Source organism: Bombus bifarius, unplaced genomic scaffold (genome assembly GCF_011952205.1).
Source record: "Bombus bifarius isolate JDL3187 unplaced genomic scaffold, Bbif_JDL3187 scf7180000010252, whole genome shotgun sequence".
Classification (NCBI taxonomy): Eukaryota; Metazoa; Arthropoda; class Insecta; order Hymenoptera; family Apidae; genus Bombus; species Bombus bifarius.
This window is the reverse complement of record NW_022885576.1, coordinates 1,519,057-1,544,312: the sequence shown is the minus strand read 5'-3', so window position 1 is coordinate 1,544,312 and position 25,256 is coordinate 1,519,057. Positions and strand designations below refer to the sequence as shown.

General features: G+C 36.9%; 1 protein-coding gene and 1 long non-coding RNA gene across 5 annotated transcripts in view; one reads left to right on the top strand and one right to left on the bottom strand.

Annotated features, from left to right (window-relative positions):
* LOC117216207 overlaps nt 1-13,106 on the bottom strand; it is a 114,136-nt gene extending 101,030 nt beyond the window's left edge. The window contains exons 1-2 of the long non-coding RNA XR_004489316.1: nt 12,647-13,106; nt 12,457-12,560 (exon numbers count right to left, since the gene is read on the bottom strand). This is a non-coding gene — a long non-coding RNA (uncharacterized LOC117216207). The remainder of the gene's footprint in view (nt 1-12,456; nt 12,561-12,646) is intronic.
* The window catches only part of LOC117216199, a 171,744-nt gene that overhangs the window by 77,929 nt on the left and 68,559 nt on the right, over nt 1-25,256 (top strand). The window lies entirely within an intron of this gene.

Sequence of the window (25,256 nt, the reverse complement as noted above, 5' to 3'; positions counted from 1 at the left end):
AGGTATACAGTTGCCGTAGAAAGGTGGGCCGCCCTGATCTACCACGCCTAGACGGCAGTCGACCTTATCCCAGGTGAAAAAAACGCCGTTTTAAATCGCATGAGCGCGGGAGTTACACTTCGCGGTCACGCTCGTTTCATCGTTAACCCTTTAACAACGAAGCAGTTTCATCTGTGTGCACGAGAAGAATGGACTTCAGTGAAACGTAAGGTATACATTGTCGTGCATACGGATAAAAGTGGCGGATAAAATGAAAGACCTTATATATTTAGGTATTTTGTATATTTAACAGAACGAGTTAGAATTAATTAAAGTATCGAGAGAATGGATTAAGTAAACTTAAGTAAAGAATAGGTGAACTAAATTTACGACTAGGTTAGTGTGTAATAGCTTCGAATATAAAGAGTGTAGAAGGATGAGCGTAAAGAATTGTACGCCAAATCCATTTCCAGGCGAAAGAGGTCGAAATAAAAATAAATTGATTAATATCTAACAGAAGAAAATGTACTTGTATACTCTAGATATTACTAAATTCTAAGTTTTCACGATGTATACGGAAAATCATTCGGTTATTACGTATGTAACGATTTTAATGAGAAGACAATAGTTGAATGGTTTCGAGAAGAACATAATTTGACGTAATTAGTTTTCTTGTAGGAGAATGCGTAGAGGACATGCGAATGTCAAAGTCGTCCTTCTTAATGGAATCATATATTTGTTATTACTAATACAATACTCGTAATGTTGTTAAAGAAATATATTAACTTGTACTCTGTAAATATATCACCTGTATAGAAAAACCATTAACGTGACAGATATTTTAACTTCAATTATTCGGAATGAACTGGAACCACGTTTATAGCCCATACTGAACGATTTTTCAGGACGCATATATGGGTTCGTAGCGCCGAAAGGGTTAAATTCATAACATTTTTAACCATTCAAAACCCGTTTGTCTTTCGTTACGCTCGAAGAGATCCTCTCAAGTGCTCGTAACCTATTCACACCGCGGCAAAAACGCTTCGTACCATCAAGCCAGAATAAATCATGAGATCGTAGGAGATCGATGGCCGGTTGCCGGTATATCATAAAGCGACTGGCGCCGCGCGCGCGAGCGAACGCGACAGGATAATAACAAGTTGCTTACCGATTCCGGGGAATCACGCGATTATTTCATAGTCGGGCGATAACGCGCGCGTAACGTTGCACACAATGGCGCACACAACGCCATCCTGTCTACGTCGATGAGGCGTGCGTCACCTTCGCGGCTTATAAATCTGCCTCGAAGCGGCGCGATCCGCTCAACTTGCGCTAGAGTAGAAGGAACGAACGAAGCAACGGCTTAAAACATCGTTTTCCTCCGGTCGGATAAGGGACCGGCTTATGCACGGCTAGGCGTGGTGGATTCGAGCGATGTAACTCACCACGCCGTGACAACAAATCCCCTGAAACTCGCATTGTTCGTCGTCTAGGCTGCATGGAAATACACACTGTGATGGAATTGCTACTTGGAACTGCGAATATACGGGATACTGTGGGAGGACATTTTTTTTTAATGTTTTGAATCAATTTGTTTGGACCAAAAAGGAACGAGATTGATTCGTTTTCTATCATTAGGGAATTGTAATTGTTGAAGTAATTACTTCTAGGGAAGCTCTACATCTTTTTCTTTTGTATACCCGTGACCTGGACACCGTCGTTACGAAGAAAATAGAATTTAGTGAAGAGAGGTCCATATTATTGTGCTCTTGAATATGAATGTTGTTTTGGGTTACAAGGTCTGGAAACAAAAGAGATATAAGTAGATTTTTATTGCTGTATCATGTAACTTTTAGTTAGAGTTACACACCAAGGTTAATTTTTTGACCTATCACATTCTATCGTAATGTAACGCTGCTAGTGTGAGAATCTGGATCAGTATACACTATACTTGTACTTATACCTATACCTTACTTCAATATATATTTCTATTACAAATTCATCCACGCGTTCCTCTATCGGATAACCTCAACAGTAATGAATATATAGATCAATGTTACACATTTTTAGAAACCTTTTCTATTTTTTCAAATTGCTGCCCTACGAAATTTTGAATATATATTAGCAAACGTAAGACAACGATTTAAGGTTTTGTGATGTCACTGTTGACATTTGAACACATTAGATTGTTGTAAAAACTTGTACGTATATTACAATATCACAAGTAATCGACACAATAATTCTATTATATATATAAATAAATTAGACGAATTAACTAAATGATCTATGTAGAAGAGGGTAAATTTAATCGAATTGGGGGAATAAAAAAATTAAAAAATTTTGCATATATATTAGCAAACGTAAAACGATGATTTAAGGTTTTGTGATATCACTGTTGACATTCGAACACATTGGATTGTTGTAAAAACTTGTACGTGTATTGTATTATCGCAAGTAATCGGCACAATAATTGTATTATATAGAAATTTAAACTATATAAATGAATTACACAAATTAACTAAATGACCTATGTAGAAGAGGGTAAATTTAGTCAAATTGATGGGATAAAAAAATTAAAAAATTCCTAGGATTTAATAAAATAAGCTACGATCAGCAAAATGAAGGTTCTTCTGTTGGAATACTCTATGACAATCACAACTACGAAAGCCATAAAAATTGGGGCACCTCTTTATTTACTAAATTATACTGTTTCTCTATTTCACATTAAACGTTTCCAATAACAAAACAATAACCGCTAAACTATCGCAAATTTTTCTAAAAACACTCGAGTCTCTCAAAGGGCACTCAATTTTTCAATCATCCATGCAACTACCATTACTTCCACTTTCACTGATGAAAAAATACCGAGCACCCAGTTCCAAAACCACCTACACAGCTTGTACGAAGCCGACAACAGAAACACGTCCCAAAGGAACAGAAACGAAGCTCCACTGACTCACTAACACGTAACTGCATCGCAGACGCATTTATCTAGCCGAGCACATCCAGCTGGAAGATAGATCTGTCTCTTGCAATCCTTTCTTCCGTCCGGTCTCGAACCTCGTGTAGTTATTACAAACGAAACATGTACTTACGATACAGCCTTAGGACAAACACACGAGCACGAGATAAGCGTTCAAAATTTGAAGAAAATGATTCCTGTAAGCTGCTACGCAGTTTGTCGCACTAGCCAGTTCTATATGTATTTGAAAAATAAGAATGTTACATTTCTAATTTATATTTTGACTAATCAATTTCAAATATTGTTTCATTATCAGAAATAAAAAGTTGCAATTGTTAATTGTAAATTATTCCAAAGTTTGGCGCTGTGTAGGATCCCTGCCTTACAGTGACTAATACGAAGAAGTTGATATTCTAAGAATATCAATGGTAATGTTTTCATATTCCCCTCAGATCTTTGATCATTTAGCCGCTGGCAACGCCGAAATCTGCTATTTACTCTGTTCATTTCCATTGATCATGTACAAGATATACATTACCAGTTATAAATATATTGTTGCAAAACTCCAATAAATTTTACTTCTTTTAGTACTTTACATCATAAGTCGCATATAACACGAATGAATTAGCAAATTTATAACAAAAAAAAATGAAAGCAGCAAAAGGCATCTTATTTAAGTTAACATCGCAAAGTGTCTAAATACTTGTACTGTAAATTTCATCCGCGATTCTGTACAGAAAATATGAAAATCGCCGTGGCTGGCGGATTAAGAAATTTTCTAAGAATAGAAAAATACGATTCGATGGAAAATGATGCAAAGGACGCAACAGAGTTAAAAATCGCAGTGCGCCATATATCGCTATACATGCAGAGAGTCGTAGAGGAACAGTTAAAGATTTTCTGCAAGTACACGGAGGATGACAGTGTCTCGGCGCGGAATGTGTCGCGCTCCCGGTGCATAAATCTAAATGAGCCTGTGTATTAGTGATACCGCGATCCGTTGCCAGATGAACGTCGTAGATAGCGAGCGCGCCGAGAGATTCTGAAGGCATCTAGTGGTAGATCTGTGTTCCCAGTGCGGGGGATATCACGATCCACCTCGAAGAAAGTCCCCGATCGCAGATAAAACGGATATGTTTCGAAACAACCTCCCGAAGGACGGCGGTGCCGGACTGAAAGCGATAATTTGTTGAATAATATCCTGAGCGACGCGAAAGCGAAGAATTTCCTGAAACGAATCGAAAGCCTCTCCGTGTTTGTACGTGGTTGCTTTCAAAGCGACGAACAGGTTCATTGTTGCGCGGGCGAGATGAAATTCCGAATACGAATACGTCGAGGGATTTTAATGACTTTTCCGACGCGAGACGCGTGGGCGCTATGTTTACAGCCGCTCTGCAAATAATTTGTATATACAGTAACTCATGAAAGTATTTAGATATTTACAGTAAAATATTTTTATGGATATATTATGTGTGTTGTACTTCTTAGAATTTCATTTCATTAATGCGACGTAACTGTCTTAATTGTAGTGATAGAATTTCCAATCAATCTGGAAATGTATCTATGTACACAAAGGTTAGACACGTACGTTTAATAAATACGCAGAATAGGGTATAAATAGTTACCTTGATTATAATTAATTATAAAAGTGAATCCACTTGAACATCAAAGCTTTTGCAGATTTTATACATTTTCGAATCTGTTTCAAACTTTACTAAGATCATCATGATGGACTCTCAGTATAGAACTAATGAAATTTCAAAATGTTTCAAAATGTATGACACACACGATATCTATAAAAGATAACTGTAAGAGAATTGCAAATTTATTGTTGTTTGAAGGAGTAAGGTTTCATTTTTCTTCTAATTTAATGAATTATAAATAATATTATAAATTTGTATATGATTATACAGCAGATCATTCCACTTTTTAACGCTTTGTTCTGAAATTTAAAATTTTACTAAAAAATAATTCCTAAATAACATACCTCGAAAGACGATTATTACATTACATATAAACTAAATTCAACCTATAGCAGATTGCGAATGCAGTTGATAGAAGTAATAGATAGAAATTTAATTTGATGAAGCGTAGATAAGAATTCAATTCACCGTAGAATAACTATAAAGATTACCACGATATCATAAGAAACATAAAATAAACAAAACGTATAAGAAATCTAAATTGGACTCTCTGAAAAGTTTTATACTGCTCTTCTTATTTCTCCATTTTTCTGAAGCAATATTTAAAAATCAACATATTAGATATTCATATAATCTCAGGCTCCTAACGTTCGATATCTTGCATCTTCAAAGCTTACTCTTATACCTGTATACGTTATTAAATACATTAAACGAACAGGCTGAACACTGGTAGCCATCTCATAACTTGTAAAGGAGGTTCATGGACAGCAAATAGAAAATTCACTGTTAATCTATCAAAGCTTGAAAAGTTTGATCGCTGTCATTCTATTTCAATACGTTTCCTCGATAGACTTGAAAAAGATAACGACTTGACTGATCGGTTGGAGTGGACGCAGTGTTAGGAAAAACGAAAACGACGATAATCACCGGGTAGAAAAAAAAGAAAGAAAATGAATATCCAGTGGTGGACGTATCGACACGTTCCGAGCAACGAGTCTCGAAGCTTAATAGTCGACGTGTAAATGCTTCTTCATGGATCAGGTTCGAATTACAGGGTGTATTTTAATTGAACGATCGTAATCAGATAATGGCGGAGAATTAATAATTCCGTGGAAAAAGATCAGACCCAATGAAGAAAAGACCAATCGACTACAACCAATTTCCTGAGGGATGCTATGCAGAAAAGTTGCTTCGATGAAACATACTCGCGTCGGTCGTTGCCGACCTTTTAAGTTTGTTACAGTTTGATTTGTCTACGAAAAAGTTTTGATCGCTGATACAGATATTATATCATGGAAAAACGTTTAAGTAAAAATAATATGTAATTACACAGAAAATAATGTAAAATATAGTATATGTAGCGTAATATAAAATAATTGGAAAATCGTAGTCCCTTTTTGCATAAATCCTTTTTGAAAAAAATAGGTATGTCTGCTTCCTTCTGTCAAAATCGAGATAAGATAAGACAAAATAAGAGATACAGATATTAGTCACGGTCGTGACTTCTGGTATTATTGAATGTTGCAAGATAATGAATCGCCGAAATTCTTTCTTTTCAACTGCGCTTAAAAGGAACGAAGATTGATTGCGCTAGTAAATTTAACAACGCTGTTATTTCAATTTAATATCGATCAGAGGCCAATACCTGATGAGAAATGATCGATAACATGGGGAAGCTTTTCTATCATTAATTCCAATGATACAGAGTACTGTTAGTATTGTTTATGTAGCAACAGTAATTACTATTAAAACCCCTTAAAGAATATAGCCAGATTCACCCTTTCCAAATCAACACTCCTCTTTCCAATCATTCTCTGAGGTGGATTATTGTACGTGTTGATTTATTAAAGAGACAAATGATGAAATTGTAATAGTCAGCGTATATTAAGTACAAGTACAGAGCTAGTGTATGCCGACGTAATTGTCGCTAGCTATAATGATCGTCCTAGAGAGCACGTTCGTCTATTTGTATCGATACAAGGCACAACAATATAAGTCTCTCCCGTGTCTCTCTCGTGTGCCGCTACACTCTAAAAACAATCGCCTCAAAATCTTCGAATTTCCACTGAAAGTGAAAATTAAGAATTTGATAGATTCGTAAGATTTCCAAACATTCAAGCGCCTGAAAAAAGTCACTATCGAACACGATAACCGGGTTAGATTTAACATTTAACACATCACGCGATGTACTATTTATAATCGTAATTGCGACACTATACATTAACCTGAAGATGCGAACTGCCTCGTAGGAAATGATCGACGACGTTCCGGTCATTTACGTCCTTTTGTCAAGATCGTTCAAGGATGATCTCTGCACGCGTACTCTTTTCGTATGTTTCACGACAGATCATTGAGATCGATCGATCAACATTTCTGCGAATATTTCATGTCCACGCGGGAACGATGATACTAGTGACAGTTGCGTCGAACACGATACATGCGACGTGTTGTCGCGTCGTGACACGTATACCGTGCGTACGTCAACTTGCCACGACAGATCGGGAGATACATGGAAGCCGCGTGGTACGAGACAAAAACGGAGGAAACCGATTGTGGACGTGCATGTACGCGCAAGAATACTTCCGGTGCGACCAACGGGACGACAGTACACGTCAGGGACACCTGAAGAATCGAATGCATGAAAAATTGTCTAGTCTGATTTTAATTTCATGTTCTGCTTCGTAGTTTCTGTAACTTCGTGAGGTAGTTTCAAGTTGGTACAATGTTGAATACTTTGGGCAAAAAGATTGTTTATTGATGATGATTTTGTACAGAATTTGTAAGAAATTATAGATTACGCCTGATAAACTGTAAAGATCGCTCAAAATGTTTCAATTATTATATGTTGGGGTTACCATGATAAGAAACAAAATAACATCCTCTTTCCCCCAATGAAACAGGGAAACGATAGAATATTAGATTATTTCTAATTTAGAACTACAGGATATATCACAATACGTGGGGCCCACTTTAGGAGTGGACACGAGGCACAAAAACAATGAGAAAAGTTGATACGAACGTGTGTGCTACTTGACCTTGTTTCAAAGTTGCATTCTTAGACGCTGCTCGAAATAGCATTTGTCTTGCAGTCATCGTGTCAAAGAATTCCGCATCTTTTAAAAATCCAGATACGAGTATTATACAATACGTACATTGAAATCTCCTGTCTACTCTTGAAGTGAGTCCTACATAGTATGATACACCCTGTATAGAACCAACATAAGAGAATATTTTATTATACAAAAATCATATTGGATTAAATCAAACTTTCAATTACAAACTTTAACTTGTCAATCTCATAAACATTCAGTTGCTCGTTCATCTTCTTAAGAGCTAAATCGTAGATGCTTATCTTCTTAAATCCGGAAACATATAACAAGATAACTTTCTCATACCTGTAACAATTCAACACACGTACATATCTCATACATTTCGATCCGAATAATATCCATTAAATCAGACAATGAGATCTCGAACGACTTTCTTCTTCCGACCACCAACAGGCAAGAAGCACGTAGTTCCAGTTACGAATCAATCTCGGATCGTTGGTGCTCCGCGACCCAGATGCGAAAGCCACGAAAAAAAGAGGTGAATATAGGAGGGAAAAGAGAGAAAGAGAGCTCTCGCAAACGAAGGGGAATTGTCTGGATAATGCGTACGTGCAGGTAGTCGAAGCATCAGGGAGAAACGGCTCTCACTTTCACGGAGTCGCCGTGACCGAGATAAAGATGGTGGCACCGCTTCACCATCACCATACACACGCTCTGGACTGACCACTAACGTCTCTGCACCCATATATGGCTACTGTATACAGTCACGTTCGTATTCTTCATGCGATGTACGTGTACTGATACTAATGTTGTATACCATGAGCGTAAATGCATATTAATATACTTCATCGTTCAAAAGTTACAAATTATCCACCATAAGATTGTATCTTAATAAAAATTGACGATCGAAAAAAAAGTAAAAATGTTTTCGTCACCTGCGTGTGTATTGACACGAGTACCGGTAACCAAAAAGTATGCTCATAGTTAATAACGATAACCTCTAATTAAAAATAATTTCTGCCACCAATATTAGTTACCAGTATTAAAAATACGTTTTCATTGGCGATAAGGATTATTCGTGACCGAAAACAATTTCTGTTATCGATAATAGTTAAGTGTAAACAGAATCAATTAATAGATCTGTAAACAGAACCAATTAAATTAAGCTATTCATTCTCATATAATTATCTGATTATAATTTTTTAAATTTGAGTCATAACTTTGTCAGTATATTTCCACTGACCTATCCTTAACTTTTGAGCGACAGTGCAAGCACATTATATATATTCCTCGACTGGTATTAGCTATCTCGCCCGTCGACAGGTAGGAAAGGATCGATAGATCAGTCCTTTAATTTGCACCCGTACGTTGCTTTGCCTGCCGCGACTTCGCTAGATCCGATCTGTACCGGCGCTGTGTCCTATTGGTACGCATGTCGCGTTGACCGAGTCGGTTGTTTCCGATGTTAATCAAGTCCATGTCACTTGTCAAGACCGATAGCCTGATTACATATTATGTATATCGCATTTTTTCCCGGCACTCGTCGGTCCAATTGAAAATGCTTTTTTGAAAAGGGCTGATTAATGGTACTGATAGGTGGATAATTGGAATTATTATCACTAGATATGCGCTAGTTCGATGGTAGTATTTTCATATCTTCCTATATCATATACATACGAATCATATATTATACTAATATTTTATTACTTGAAATTTAAATAAATGCTGAAGAAATTATGTCAATAGTAGTATAGATAAAAGAAGTACGAAAGGAAATAGCCACAGATACCTACAATTGCAACACAATGCAAGAACCGATTTTTAGAGTCGGTTATTTTGCATTCAGCCATCGGTCACATTCCATCTAAACGGCGAACAGAAATCATGAAAGCTTTAAAACTTCCTTCCTACGACGGAAATGAAAAATCTTACATTGAAGTGCACGTGTGGATAGTCGAAGCAATTCAACACGGGAGCCCACGCAACTCTTCACGGGGAGACCACGCGTTCTGGGTTCCCTTTTTGGAATATGCCGTGGACACGTAAAACTCGTATTAAAGGAAATAACGTGAGATAAAACAAAATGAAAGAAGGAATACGATTGCTATAGAACGTAAAGTTTCATAATGCATAAAACGCGTTTAGAAGGAGCATATGGGTGTTTTACTGTTACTCAAAATGGCAAAAGTATGCGGCTACTTATGAACAGTAGTATACAGACATCGATAGAATAAATCAGAAAATCTACTCGATTATTCCATAACCTACTCCAGGTTCGATGCCATTCTCTGTGAAATAAAGCGGAAGTTACGATCACATGATTTACGAGTCAGCTTGTCAATTTGCGATTCACCGCGCATTTCGCGATATTTCGCTATTTACCTGCCTCTGTCTCTGACAAGTGGTAGTTTATAGCAACAGATAATATTTACATTCTACCGCGGTTGTAATTTACCGGTGATTAATATATATCAATACAAGTGCTAATGCAACAACACACGGCCTACAACGTTAGGAGGACCAGATCCACTTGTACGCTTCTTAATACGAGATTAAATTAATATACTGCAAGTTTGAACTCGGAACTTAGACGAGTAGTACGCGATTAATTTAGAAACAGGTTGTTATTCTACGCGTATCTTGCCTGCGTTTCTTTCGACGTTTCTATCTCGTTCGCCTCGATCGATATTACCGTAATATCGTCTCATCCCTTATCGATGAAAAACACGAACGTTCACCGGCTCTCGTCCAACACAGGCAACGTATAATAGTAGGAAAAATGGATGTGCACAGTTTCAATTCACCAACGTTACCGATAGTTCGTGAAAAATCCTCGACACCGAGTGATTATTCATGCCTGTATGGTAGTTGCTCGAACTTACACCATATTTAGATGTAAATTAATGAAGGTGAATTACGAATGGAGCCTGTTCGTTTCACGCGATACAACGCCGCATGAATTTGTTTAAGTAATTAATTAGTCTGAATAAGACTTCTTATGTAATTTATCGCCCGCATAACCTATGCATCATCCGTTACGAAAAATTCCAATGAATTAATTCTAGTTAATTAAACGACATCGGTAAGAACTGTGCATCGCCATCGCTTTTCACCATCAGCTCTCTCGTTCACCTACATTCCGTGTTTTGCTCGTGCTACACCGTATAAAAGTCCGTTCCATTTTTACTACATAACAGCAAACATCGGCCAGGGATCACGAACCGAGAACGTTCGTTACCTGCATTATGCATGAATAGACACTATCTCTCGCTTGCTGCGAATAAGCGAATCGAAACCTTGAGCTTGACGCGGATTTATACGGTGCAAAAACCGTACGAATTATTAAGCATTATTTGCCGCGTAATTTATTGGCCTCGTAGGTTGGCCGCACACCCGTCGATAAAACGCCAGGAGAGGCCCATTGTGAACCTCCAATCAACCGAGCGACGTTAGATTATTATTGAGCAACCGTACGCGCTTATCTTTCCGTCTCTAATTTTACCTTCACCCACACCGTGTATACGTGGCTGTGGTGTATATCTATTCATCTGGTTGCACCTGCACGCGGACCTCTCGAGTTCGAGATTTTCGTAACCGATGCCGAGGCACACAACATTCGCACCCCATGTGAATAGTCGTTAACGCCTGATACCGGCGATCGAACCATACCAGCGATCACGAACCAAAACACTTGACTCAGACGCCCGATCACACGGTACAAATTCGACGCAAACAAAACGGGACCATACTTTCAATATCGTACCTTCACCTATGGTGTAACGCCAGCACTGCTCACTGACGGCGTAAACGGTACACGGTACGCACATATGAACGTGTTTGTATCGATGCATACCGTTTACCATGCGCACTTAGGATAATACGCTTCTTAATGATCGATACATATATACGCATGAACCTAACAGTGAATATAAATGGAGATTTTATACAGTACTATAGGAGATACAGCTATCTATGTGTACGTGTATGCTCATTTGCTATGCGCGAAAAGTGTTTCGTAGAAGTATCGTGTCGATTCAAATGAAAGATTTTATAGACTACATAAGGGGTTGGTCAATAAATAAATTATTCCGTCCGTCTAAGAAATGAATGGAAAAAATATTTCCTATCGCTAACGTAAATTTATGTTCAGCTATCGTTTTTTAATATGTCAGGTTGTATAATAAGTTCACACGTATTTTTTTAAGGATATCAAAAATCGTTGTTTTTGATAAGTATCTGTTTGATTAATTGATGGGTTAACATACCAGAAGTGTGAAATTGACTGATGCAATTATTACGTTATAATTGATATCATACATTAATATACATTAACAATGGTGTTGCATCATATAATCACTATGCGTATAATAATATTTGGATATCTCTTTTACAACAGAAGCTAAAGAGAAGTTACCTACAAACTTATTGACTAACCTGTATAATATGTTATTTATATGTGGATAGTGAACGGAAGATTGAAATAAATTGTAATATATCAGCCATAGTATAATATCTATTATTGCACTCGCCGTATCAAACGGTAAAAAAAGGATTCAGGTAACGCGTTAAAAAGCATGAAAATATAGTCACGAGACCGATATACCATTTAAATGTTGCGGCTCTAAAAACACAAGATAAACACGTTGCAGATTAACGCGAGTATGCCTCGTAAATCCGCACCTTCGAGTTACACGTAATATAATCATACTTCTACCACGAGTTACCGTATCATCATCTTCCATAGCGCTCTACGGAGGAGCGAGAAACGAAACGCGTAACGAACTCACGGACACGAATTAATCGTCGTACTGTATATACTTACAAAAGGCAAAAGGCGTGTACTGCGATGTGTGCGCGCGTACCACTGCGTCACGGTGAAAACGAAACCGATATCTCTGCAGGATCTGCGCCGAGGCCAAAGGTCACCTACGGAGGGAATTGCTTTATTTAATAAGCCGCGGAGGAAGGACGTTAATAAAGCGGCCAGAGATAAATAATATGGAAAGGCGAACCGTTCACGTGTCGTTTGTACCCCGAAGCTCTCTTTTCCTCTCTCTTTGCACCGTATAGACCCGTACACCACATCTACGAGGCATCGGTTAAGTTAAGCAATCGTTGAGTTCTCGGCACTTGAACACGAGCGCGAAGGAAAACGAAATGGGACACTTTTTTTCAAATTCCGCCTTGCAAATAATTACATGCTGCTCGATTCGAACTGTCGATAATCATCGACATTGATGATTATTCTCGACGTTTTATAAGGTTACGTTTACACCACACTTGACAGATAATGGACATCGTGTTCGACGCGATGTAAACGAGAAGTCTGTGCTACGGTAGTCCGAGATCGCTTTCGTAATTTCAGCGACACGCGTTCCCAACTGACACGTAGATTAAATGCGTGAGATATAAAGGTTATAGAAACTTTACGAGCTACAAACATTAAACCAGAATGCAACGAACTCTGTTATATATGTAGACTAACTACATTTCATAAGGTAGTTCTGAATTCATTGAGATCAAGCAACTAATCAACCAATTTTTTAAATATAAAAAATATATGCGCGTGTACGTACATTACAGTACGTACTTTATTCGACAAATGATACCTTAACTCAATAGCTGGTAACCAGTCAGTTGCCACAATTGAATTATGATTTTCAGGGATGAGTTTATGTTATTATAGAAAATATTTTAACTGATTTGCTAACGATAGCTTAATATTGTATAGTCAACTCTATAGAATTTGGTTATATGTATTTATTTACTTCTCATAATCACGGCTGTACACGACCGTATACAGAATATATACTCGTACATAACCCCATTTATAAAAAAGGCAAGATAAATGCAAATCACACAAAATCAGAACGATGACCGACGAAGGAGGAAAATGAAGTTTTCCATGGAGAAATTCGAGTAGGTGTACCCTTTTTCTACACGTGCACATACAAGTGTAACTATGTGACCACTTGCCCACGACTTCATCACATTAAAAAAAATTCCTTCGTTCCCTCTTCCAATTCCTTTCATTCCAGCGTTCCAGTCGCACAGAATCGCGGGAATCGTGTTGTCGAACGGGCGTCCTACCTATAAACATATCTCTTACGTATTTATGCTTGTTTCGTAAAGAATTCTCTCTGATTCGCGAGTGTTCAAGGAAATACGAGAATAAGGGAATATCGGGAGATAACCGTTAACCTAGTGAACTCATTGATATACATGTATACCTAGAAGGTGTGCCACATATGTACGTAGAAATCGCAAACAAGAAACAATAAGAAGATGGCCGGCGTCGAGTGTGGACCGATAGTTGATCCTCGATGGAATTCGCGATTTACACGGAGGCGGGTATATAGAGTGCAAAAGAGAGGTATAGAAAGTGTGTATAAAAAAGAGAGAGAAAGAATGGTGCGTGCACAGGATGCACATCTGCGAGAATACGATACACCGAGACTATCGACGTAACGACCGATCCGCCTACTGCCAGAGAATTTGTCGTTCTTAGTCCGCCAGCGCATGCGTGATTGCTGTACGCGATTGTCCTCGTGTGTGAAGTTAGGTGCATGATCTCCGATGGAATTTTCTGCCGACATACTGGATGAGTCTTCTACGAGAGATTGGCATCCCAGTAATCATTCGTATTATTATTGTATTTAAATAGAGAATTTTGTTTGTATATATCTTATCTTATCTTATTGATGACAGACAAAAAATAACAGTATAAATAGATGATACGAACTTGTCACAATTTAACTATATATATCGTATATGAATGATTGTGTTTGTCTCTAAATGGGTTAAAAATATTGAATTATATCGTCCACTACGTATCATTATTTATGGACATAGAAATTGGGAAGAATAGAGACAAATCAAATTATGTAGTGATTCAAATTTCAAATTTAATTGTATATTTATATATTTAAAAATATATTTAAAAACAATTAAAGTAGTTTTCTGAGAAAAAGACCTAGATCCATGTTAAATATATAGAGTATTTATTTAAATAGTTTGAATATTGAAATTTGTATTTGTATAATCATTGAATATTACAATTATCAATTCAGACGTAGCTAATCACAACAAACTAAAACTAAAACTTTTAATGCAATATATTCCATCCATCATTTTATCTTATGGATCCTTTTTCCAAAAAATTGCGTAATTACTTTTAATTTCACAGAATATATTGCAATTTTCCTTGCATAAATTTATTATATAAACAAAGTTTTCCTTAAATTAATTTGAATTCTTAGTTTCATTTTCGGCAAACGAATTCAACATAGAAGTATAATATGTATAATAGAAAGTAAACTCCATTGAAACTGGTTACACATAAAACAGAATTTATCGCGCAATAATATTTAATCGAATTACTGAATATGCGAGTACATATTGCACATAGCAGACTCCGTAGCGTAGCAATTAGAAGACAGGTTCTGCATGACTGTTGCCTTTACCAAAGAATGCCGTTCCCGGTTTATAAATTGAGCTTATATTCGTTCCTTTCGGTTTCGTACGAGACCACCTTTATCTCACATCGAGCGTTGTATGGACCGAACGACCTACCACGACCTCGCCCAACTCAAGCTATTGCGTCCTAAGAGTTGAGCGCTCGTCTCGGTTATACACCCACGTGATATGTTCCCTGCAAGGTTGTCTTGTTTGGAATGAAAAGAACGTTACACCTTCGTTCGAGCATTCTCCATTATTTGCGAATTTTCTCCTAAACTGGTTCACCTTTCAAAATCGTAGTCATTTATATAATACCAAAATTATATTTATACCAGCAATTAATTTTCATAAGAGTAACATTAGAGAATTGCATTTTATAATCGAAAGCATACGTATATTTACGTTTATATATTTCTGTTAAGAAGATTATAAATGCTGGAACTACAATGGTAATATTGGTAGTAAATCTGTGATAATATGAATATTTAGTAATTTAATTTTTCTAATAAACTGCAATAGTTTCAATCTAAATTAAACCCAATGAAATTCGTTATTTGTTACACGATACAGTTATAAATTACTTTCACCTTAAATTTATAATTTTTAACTGATCTACTACGGAAGCAATTAGAGCGTTCTCTATTGCGAATTTAATTCTTGAGCAACATGCAACATGAAAACACATTCCATCGATTTCTCCGCACAATTTCAGGCAAACGAAAAAGCGAAGCTTTCTTTCGTCATAGTTGCAATATCAAAGTCACCTTCGTGTCGCTTCCAGGCGAATATTTATCATGACACGATACCGACTTTCTATTATTATCTACGGCTGTCTTACGTGTCGGGGTTTAAAACAGAATAATAACTGGCGCGCCATTGTTTATCACATATGTGCGAGTTACATGTACTGTTGCATGTGGAGATACATAATATAATAGTTCCAATTATGCTGGTCTTGAGGCATAAAAATAAAAGCAAATACATACGTCACATATTATTTGAAAAAATGTCATAACACTGTGAGGTATCGAATGCTTTTGTTAAAAAAATTATAAGTTTTTTTGAACTCTACTATCTTGAGATTGAAATTTACGAGTGCGGTACTTTTAAAGGTACTGATAGAAACTACTGATATCCTTTTTTTAAAAAGCATACATAGTGCATAAAATTGTATACAAATCATGGATAATACTGAATATAAGTTGTCAAAAATGTTAATTATAACTCTTCACGTGTTTTTCAGTATTAATGAATCATTAGTTCAGTGTTTTGTGGGCATTCTTTATTTATTATATTTCCTCATACATAGAGCAAATTGCAGCAAGCACATATTTGCGGTAATAATTCGAAACACTGACACGCGTTAGAAAGTTATTATGACAAATCATCCGGAGGTCGTGTCACGGGACGGAAAATGGAAAAGTAAAAGCGAGGGAACAGAGGAGAAAAGCGAAAGCTTACCGGAGTCTTAAATTAAAACCTGTTGCTTGCACCGTCGTGCTCACGGAAAGGTCAGGAAAGAAGTCGATGAAGAAGCCACAAAAGAAAGAGATAGATTGTTGCATCTACGTGCAGTAACTCATCAGAATCACTGGTTCGAATAAGAACTTGTCAGCGATAGGATGAAATAGAGATTCAGGGAAAGTTTCGCACTTACGCGTTATTAATTTATTGAATCTTTAATTAGGGGAATTAATAGTAATTTTATAAGTAATTTAAGTTATAATACTCTGCGTTATTTTATTTTGTATATTTATTACTTACGTAAAAATATCTTTAAGAAAGAAAACGAATATCTTCAGATATAGAGCTTTTACCTAATAACTTTTTAAAGTGGATACCTTTATGAGACTTATATGAGACCAAAAGGATCGTTGACCAGTATAACTGGCATTCCGAGTATACAGGATTAAAGCAAAGTAACATCACGATTCACGCATTAAAAAGAAATTCCACAAAAAGCGCAATAGTTTCTCTCCGTACTACCAAATTCAAGATATCCTTATACAGTCTCACAAAAGCAATAAGTACCACTTGTTAAAGTTCTACGAGCAGATTTACTCCGGTTGGAAGCGCTGTTATATACGTATTATACCGGCATACGTTGCATTAAGAGACACTCGGTATCAGAGATACAGGAATACGGAAGTTGCAACAAGTTCACGTTCAACACCGTTCGTTCGTTCCTGGTTTCTGCTGGATGGTACAAAGGTGGCCGGGAGAGAAAGAGAGAAAAGAGGGTCGACCCCTCTTTGGAAACCGAGCATCCGCCTTATCTACGCTCTGACGCTGGCAAAGGATTTTCTATCGGTTTATCAAGCGTCTCTAATCGTTACGGGATAATAAAGTTGGCTGCTCATTAAAGGAACGATAATCCACCTGGCCGAGGGCCCTTTCCGCCGCTCGTGATTCAAACGTCAAAGTATTTTCAATCAGCCGGCCATCGAAGATTAATGGGGATCCGCGTAGAGGAGTGGTTTCTTTTTAAACTCTAAATACCATAGCGAATATAGATTTATGGATAGCGATCGTTCAATCGCTGGATTCAGCGCCAAGGCGGAAGATAAATCGCGAGAGGGAAAAAAGGTCATCCGCGTGTTCGATCTAGTTTCCTACGATTGCCTCGAACCGTCGATTTCGTCCTAAGACACCATCGAGATAACGCGATTCGTGGATGCCCGTTATGCAGCAACGAGAGCTAGGAACGTCGAGATTGGAAATGTTGGCTCGTTGTGAATTGTGGTTATAGTGGTTGGTTTAAATTAGATCGTTAGAGAGTAAAGAACTCTATTGTGTAGATCTTTTCTTTTTTTATTTGGGAAGAGACGTTGATTCATTTCATTTTGATATCTTTCTTTATAATGTGTTGGAAGGTAGATACAAGTGTATTTAAAGAGTATATTACAGAGAGATGAGATCTAAATCAAATATATTATTGTACTTATTACTACTACATATTAGCTAATTTTCCAAAAATATCTATGATCCTAAAAATCTATTGTAAACAGTATATTATAAAATCGTAAATTAGGTATCTTGCAATATTATCCTTTCAGAAGGATATAATTATAAAAAATACCAAAAGTCTAACGCAACCGTATTAAATGCAACAACATAAAGAAAACAAACTATTCTGTATTAGCAGAGATGTAACAAATACATAGATACATATAAACAAGTTTCAATTTAAAAGAAACAAGGCAATCGCCTGTTACTTGTCGCTAAATTAAAATTACTCTTGCACTGTACAAAATAAAAGGGTGGGGTGAAAGAGCGTAGGTTTTGCTCTTCGTTTTAAATCTCAGCGAAGAACGATTCAACGATATACACACTAATTATGGCGCAAACGCGCATTTGCTTATCGGCATTTCGTCATTCGGACAGCACTCTACGTTGAACTGGCGAATAATGGTTTAATTAAACACCACGTGTACAACCGCAGCCGCCTTGTAAAGGGACCGTCGATTGATTTACAGTGGCAATACACTCTAACCAAGTTTCCAACGTATACGCTGTGAAATAGCCCTCCGGAGAGTCCATTCTAGTAAGAACGCATATATTAGTCCACGTACTCGCAATTAACCGTTGACATTTACTCCACTTCACCGCGCTCCCTTTTTTCACGCGCGAGTCCTTCGATTCTTCTTTCCTTCGCCCTACATCCCCTTCTTGTTTCACTATTATACTATCTGTATACGTTCCACGCGTCTACTACTTTTTCCTTTCTTTTCCATTCGCTTTTTTTATTATTGTTTTACATTATTTTTATTTTATAATTTGTGCAATTTTTCTAGATTCTCGAGCGCTCTTTTCTCATTCTCTGGCTCTTTCTAATATCTTCTTGTATATCTACCTTGTTGTTTATTGTATTATGTTAATTAATTTAAAACTAGTTAGTACATACAGTTTTCACGAATATTCTTAGATTACTTCTACATAATACTGTATGAAATACTATATTCGTATTATTTGTCACTGTATACTAATACTTTTAAACAATTTTGATCGTCATAATTTGCAACAGAGAATGATGTGATTTTGAATATATTGAGAACTACGTGAGGCGGATGAAAAGAGAGAGAGAGTGCGTTTCGTCCCGGGACTACCGGTGGACTCGTCAGTAAGGCTATGCCCGGTAGTCCCTGCCTTAGACGTAGAGGGAGTCTCGCTAGGTGCGGTATTTATATCAATCGCTCGTATATTCGACCGCTAGCGAGTTAGACAGACAGACTCGTTGTCGTCGTAGCCCTCTAGTGTTGGCGGTTGGTACCCGCGGATCGCCCGGGAGGTGTTGCGCCGCGTTGATGCCTCGACCTGTCGGCGTCCTGTTGATACCGATCCGCCACATACGTATAGAAATAAAAGGAAACTTTTTGATATAAATGCTAAAAACGGGAAACCAAATAACTTTTATCAAAAAAGATGATACTTTTCCTTTAGCGTACAGTCATATTCAACATAATCATTTTTATTAATCTATGTGTATCACTGTACAGGATGTATCAAAATTATACGTCATGAATATCGCAGCAATATCCTACATTTTTGAATCGATGAACATTTATAAAGAGGAGAAAAGGTGCAAGACAATTTTGCACTTATTTTTCTTTTTTTATAAAACTACACCGATCTAAAGGTGTAAAATCCTGTCGTAATATTTCTGTTTCGTTTCTTTCCGACATTCTTATTTCTTCCTTCACGCGACTAACGTCACATTCCCACCCATACTCCACATTCGTCCTTCTATTTCCGCCTCTATATCACTTCTGTCAGATATGTCGGCCGCAGAAGGTCGTCGCCAGTCACGAAGACAGGTCAGAAGAAACGTGTCCGCGTGGTCAGACACGAATTACCTGTTCCACGCAGTCACTGGAACTCCTTGAGAAGTTCGCTCGGCTTTTCGCCCGCGTAACGCTTCGCACGTCAGCCGGAACGGCCGATTTACCCAGGACAACTTTTCCTTTCGGACCTAGCCGCGTCGAGTACTTATCGCCAAGGAAAATCTGCTCGCGTTCCCGCGCCACTTTGCATGCGTGTCGTTGCGCAAAATCGCGATTTATGCGCGTTTCCACGGCCAGGAGAGATCGTTTCGACGAAAGAACGCGTGACAAGAGAAGCAAGTCGCTCGTTGGTCGATAAGGAACGATAACTGGTGCACAGATGACGCTGAGTTACGGTTACACGGCCCGCGACATAGTAATTCATACCGAGATGCCTAGACCGCCGCGCGATTAATCGCCGCGATTAACGATAATTAATTGCATTGCTCCGCTGAGGCCGAGCAAACTCTGCTCGCGTTGATTGTCTTGATTCCAGAGAATAAAATTCCCTTTCCTTGCTTTTTTTATTTAAATTAAGAGATTGCATGCGATACGACAGTGGCTTGAAAAATTAGATTGAAACTTGGTAGATTCGTGAAGTATTGCATTTGGTTACGTTGATGTGTTGCTAATTGCTTTTAGCGTAATTTTAATTACGATGAAAATATTTGTAATTGATAGGAAGTTAGTCGAGTGTGGGGTTAAAACTGTTTAACGGATTGAACTTCTACCAATTAATTGTTATTGGTTTGTGTTATTATTATTTATTGTGTTTCACAGTTTAAATTTCATCTATTAAGTTTTTTTAAACTTCGTAGATGCTATTTGAAGCTTTTGATTGGTTCGTAAGGCTTCATTTAGGCAATTAATTATAATTGCTGCCTGCATTTTTAACTCTTTACAGTCTATTTTATTAAAATTTCGAAGTCTTATATGGATAACACAATGAAATTATTAATAACCGTGTGGTTATTAATTAAAATTAAATTCAACGTACAATGATACATAATTTGTGTCTAAATCAAGGTCCAAATCCTTTTATTATTCTGATTTAGAGTCATTTCCCTATTTAAACAAGAAACATATAGAAAGTAGAAGCTGCATTTATAATAATAGCGACAGCAGGTCAACACAATTACAGTAAACGCTAGAGAATAAATAAGAAATCACGCTTTTACAGCGACGATGATTCACATCGAAGATGGAATCTCGACAAATTGAACGCCCTTGGAGCGATCACATTATGTCAGGCCGTGCCAATTTAACGACACGCGTGGCTTAATTAAATTACGCGATATAATTTTTACTGATCTTGTATTAAAGCCTGTTCCGATAGCGCTTTACTATAAATTATACAAGCTATCACGTACATAAATTATACATTCACCATGTTGGATTTGCATTTCTGTAAAAGAACCTCGCGTGCACTGATTAAACCGTCAATGTCGGTCTTTGTTAAAAATCAAAAGATTTATCGAGTGCTTTAATGCTTAAGTAAAGTGATATAGAACAGAAAAAATCAAAGATGGAGATAATGAAAATCGAACGTGTAGCGTATGAATAATTAAAGTCAGTTCAGTGTGTATGAATATTTAAATTGTCTACACAATATATAAGTTTTGCCATTAATCGTGCATGTGATAATCTTAAGCTTCAATTTTTTCAATAAATTCTTCCTGTGATATTGAAAATCTAATTTATTATTTAATGCTTTCTTTGTTTTCTATCATTCAAAATAGAAACGTGTTCTAACTACTTTGTCCTTTAAACATTATCTGCGATTCTACCTACTCTTTGATTTCTGCAACTGGGTCCATTCTTCGACAACTTCCTGCAACCCTGCCTACTCTTCGAATAATACTTCTTTGATTACTTTCTACGGTACTCTACCTACTCTCCGATTGATTTCTGCAATTTCAATTTAGCCTCCGATTATTTCCCAATGATTGTTCTTTATTGCTGTATGATAAAAGTTCCAGATTTACTCGCCACTTTCTTAATCAGTAGTGTGGCATACAATTGCTTCTAGCAAATAGTTTGTTTATAATATATTAATCAATATAATATATTAATCATTGTATGTGATCTATCGATCTAATATTTCAATAATTCCTTTACGCAACTAAAGAACTCTGTTCGTGTCATAAATCTCGAGGTCGTTTCCGCGAGTGGCCAAACGATTATTTAAAATGTGGAAACGCGCGTTTTCTCGTTCACGGAAACAGAACGTGGATCGCGCTGTTGACGGCTATAGAGATCAGACAAGTTCGTTACGTCAGACCAGGCTCAATGATCCGAGAATAACCAGCCGTGTTATAAGTATCCAGTATTGCGTTAAAACATGGACGGAATGGTTGATATAATTGTGCCGTTTGTCGCTTTCTCGATCGCCTTCGTTTCAAATGTCAACCTGTATCACGTACGCAATGAGATAGCCTATCATAACGCGAACGTAATCGCTGATTATATTGGCTACGGATATTAGTAATCTATAATGATGCACGTGTACAGGATGCAAATTATCGCTGATCGATATTTAAGCAAGAAGTGAAGTTCAGTGAATTTTTATTATAGTTACGAAATATTACTGGTTCTTGTAGTTTTTTACGATGGAAAGTTCCGAAGATAATTTTTTCTCGTTTTTTGCCTTTATTCAAAATTGTGAAAGTTGAACTGGACGGTGAGTTCAACTGGTTCTATCGAATTAGAGGTATTCGATCCTTCCGGGGAGATACATAGTTTCAGGATAGAATAATTTCAGATATTTGACACTATAATTGTCAAATCTAAGATGATTAAAATGCATGTATTCCACAATTTGTATTTCTGCAATTATTAAAAATATGCAAATACTTTTACTAATAATTTCCTTATTTTCTTATAATATACATGATTAGTAAATATTACTTTCATTTTGCAGCATGCATTTATACTTATGACTTATGAACGGTGGTATAAATATTTCTTTGGTTTCAAAAGACGCGGAAGTTGATAAATTATTGGAAATGATATACAGAGTGGTTGGTAACTGGTGGTACAAGCGGAAAGGGGGTGATTCTACGCGAAAAAAGAAGTCGAAAATATAGAATAAAAATTTTTCGTTTGAGGCTTTGTTTTCGAGAAAATCGACTTTGAATTTTCGCTCGGTACGCGTGCACTTTATTACGTCTCGTTATAACGGATCTCACTGTAGATCGTTGTCTCGATGGAAAAATTAAAAAAAAAAGAAAAAAAAGCCGCTTTTTTTACGTGGGGAAATCCGGCGGATTTTTATCGGCTAAAACCCCACGGGCGGGCCTAGGTGTAGTAGTCAGCAACGAGTGAAACCGTATCTCCGGGGGTACTTCCCAAACACTCATAGAAAGCACTACAACATTATAGGCAAGGGGGGGCCCCCACTTGCCCGTTGTATATACTTCTAAGATGATATTTGGTTTTCCCACCTTGGCTTGCCCAGGAGTGGTCTCGAACTCGCGCCATCCTACTACCCCGTACGCTCTTTACGAGCGTAGCTAGCGAACCCGCCGAGTATTTACTAGTTGTTGACGCATTATGTTCATCAAGTTGTCCTTATACTCTGGTGTAAGAAAACTCTGGTCTTCAGTGTTGCTACAACGAACACGTGTTTTACAGCTGATAAGATAATAAAATATAGAATAATAGAAAATATAGAATATATAGAATAGAAAATATAGAATAAAAATTTTTCGTTTGAGGCTTTGTTTTCGAGAAAATCGACTTTGAATTTTCGCTCGATACGCCTGCGGTACGTTATAACGGATCTCACTGTAGATCGTTGTCTCGATGGAAAAATTAAAAAAAAAAAATTAAAAAAAAAATTTTATTCTATATTTTCTACTTCTTTTCTCGCGTAGAATCACCCCCTTTCCGCTTGTACCACCAGTTACCAACCACCCTGTATACCTCAGAGCAAGAAACTTTATGTGATCTCAATTAATTATGATTCAGCGTCACAGAGAATCTTCAGTCGCATAATATGAATTATAAATTCCAATCTGATGATTCCAAATATTCGCAATAGAATACCATCTTACTAATTAATTACTAATATAATAATTTTGCAGTTTTCCGGCATTGTAGTAATTATGGGAAGAGATGTTGGCTATATTTTAATGTATAGTAGCGCAAAGAAATAGATAGCACTAGATAAAATTAAATAATCCTTTGGAAGAAAAAAAGTTCAAGGAATAAAATTTAAAAACACAATCATTTTGAAATTGGTATTTTAGTGCTGATTTTGAGATATCGCAAATTACGTACAAACATAGACATAAATGATGTCGTATGTGATCAATGACCGATAAAGGATTAAATAGCTCTTTTTCATATGTAGAAATTTTACACGGTATCTTAACAAAATGCACGTTATGGAAAAAAATATTATGCAAAGTGTATCAGTATTTTCTAATCAAATTTGTTAGTATGTATAATGAACCTATTCTTATCTTATAGTATAGTAACCGCTATATACCTTACTATTTCTCTCGTAATCATATTTTTATTATAACTCTCTAATTAAGTCTTAAAAGACTTACGCTTGTATAACATTTTTTTATTATTCATACTCACAGAATACGCCAGAAAAATTTGAGCACTCTCTATACGTATAATACTTATCAGTAGAAATAGCGTCGCATATGCAAGTTAGCTAAAGGAGCGTACTCATTCTGCGCTACACCGGAGGCAGCGAAGCGACTAATGAATTAATATTTATCCTTCTTGCATGAGATGGCCGGAAAGGTATGTTCACGTTCGTCATTTATCCGGTTAATCGAGTACCGAAGCACCACGTGGCTCGCGTTTGTCGGATAATTCATACTTGCACGGCTAATGGCGCGATTTTATATCGATGAACACTCAGATGTGGCGTAATTGCGGCTCACATGCTGCAATTAATGCTACATAAGACGGAGAAAGTATATGGTTAGACGCGCCGTATCAGCCGTTTTGTTCTGTGAATGAATCGCGCCGTCTTCGGAATGCGTCGAACTAAAGAAAGTCAACGATGCTCTTTAGGAGTTTTAATGATCTGCCACGCAAAAAAAGGAAAGAACTTTCCAGAACTTTTAGGTAAACGATTGTTTCCTTCCAGACCCACTTCCTCCTTACTTTCTCTGATATTCATCCGTGAATGGATTCTTTTTTGCATCCCATTAATCTACCATTTATTATCATATTCCGAGAGTCTATATCAATAAATTGATAATCTTATTAATAGATTCATGAACGTGCGTTCGTGTATAGTTTGATTCAGAAGAAAAGGAATATCACCCGGGTAACAATAATAAGAAGACGTATTTTAATTACTTAGATATATTGAATT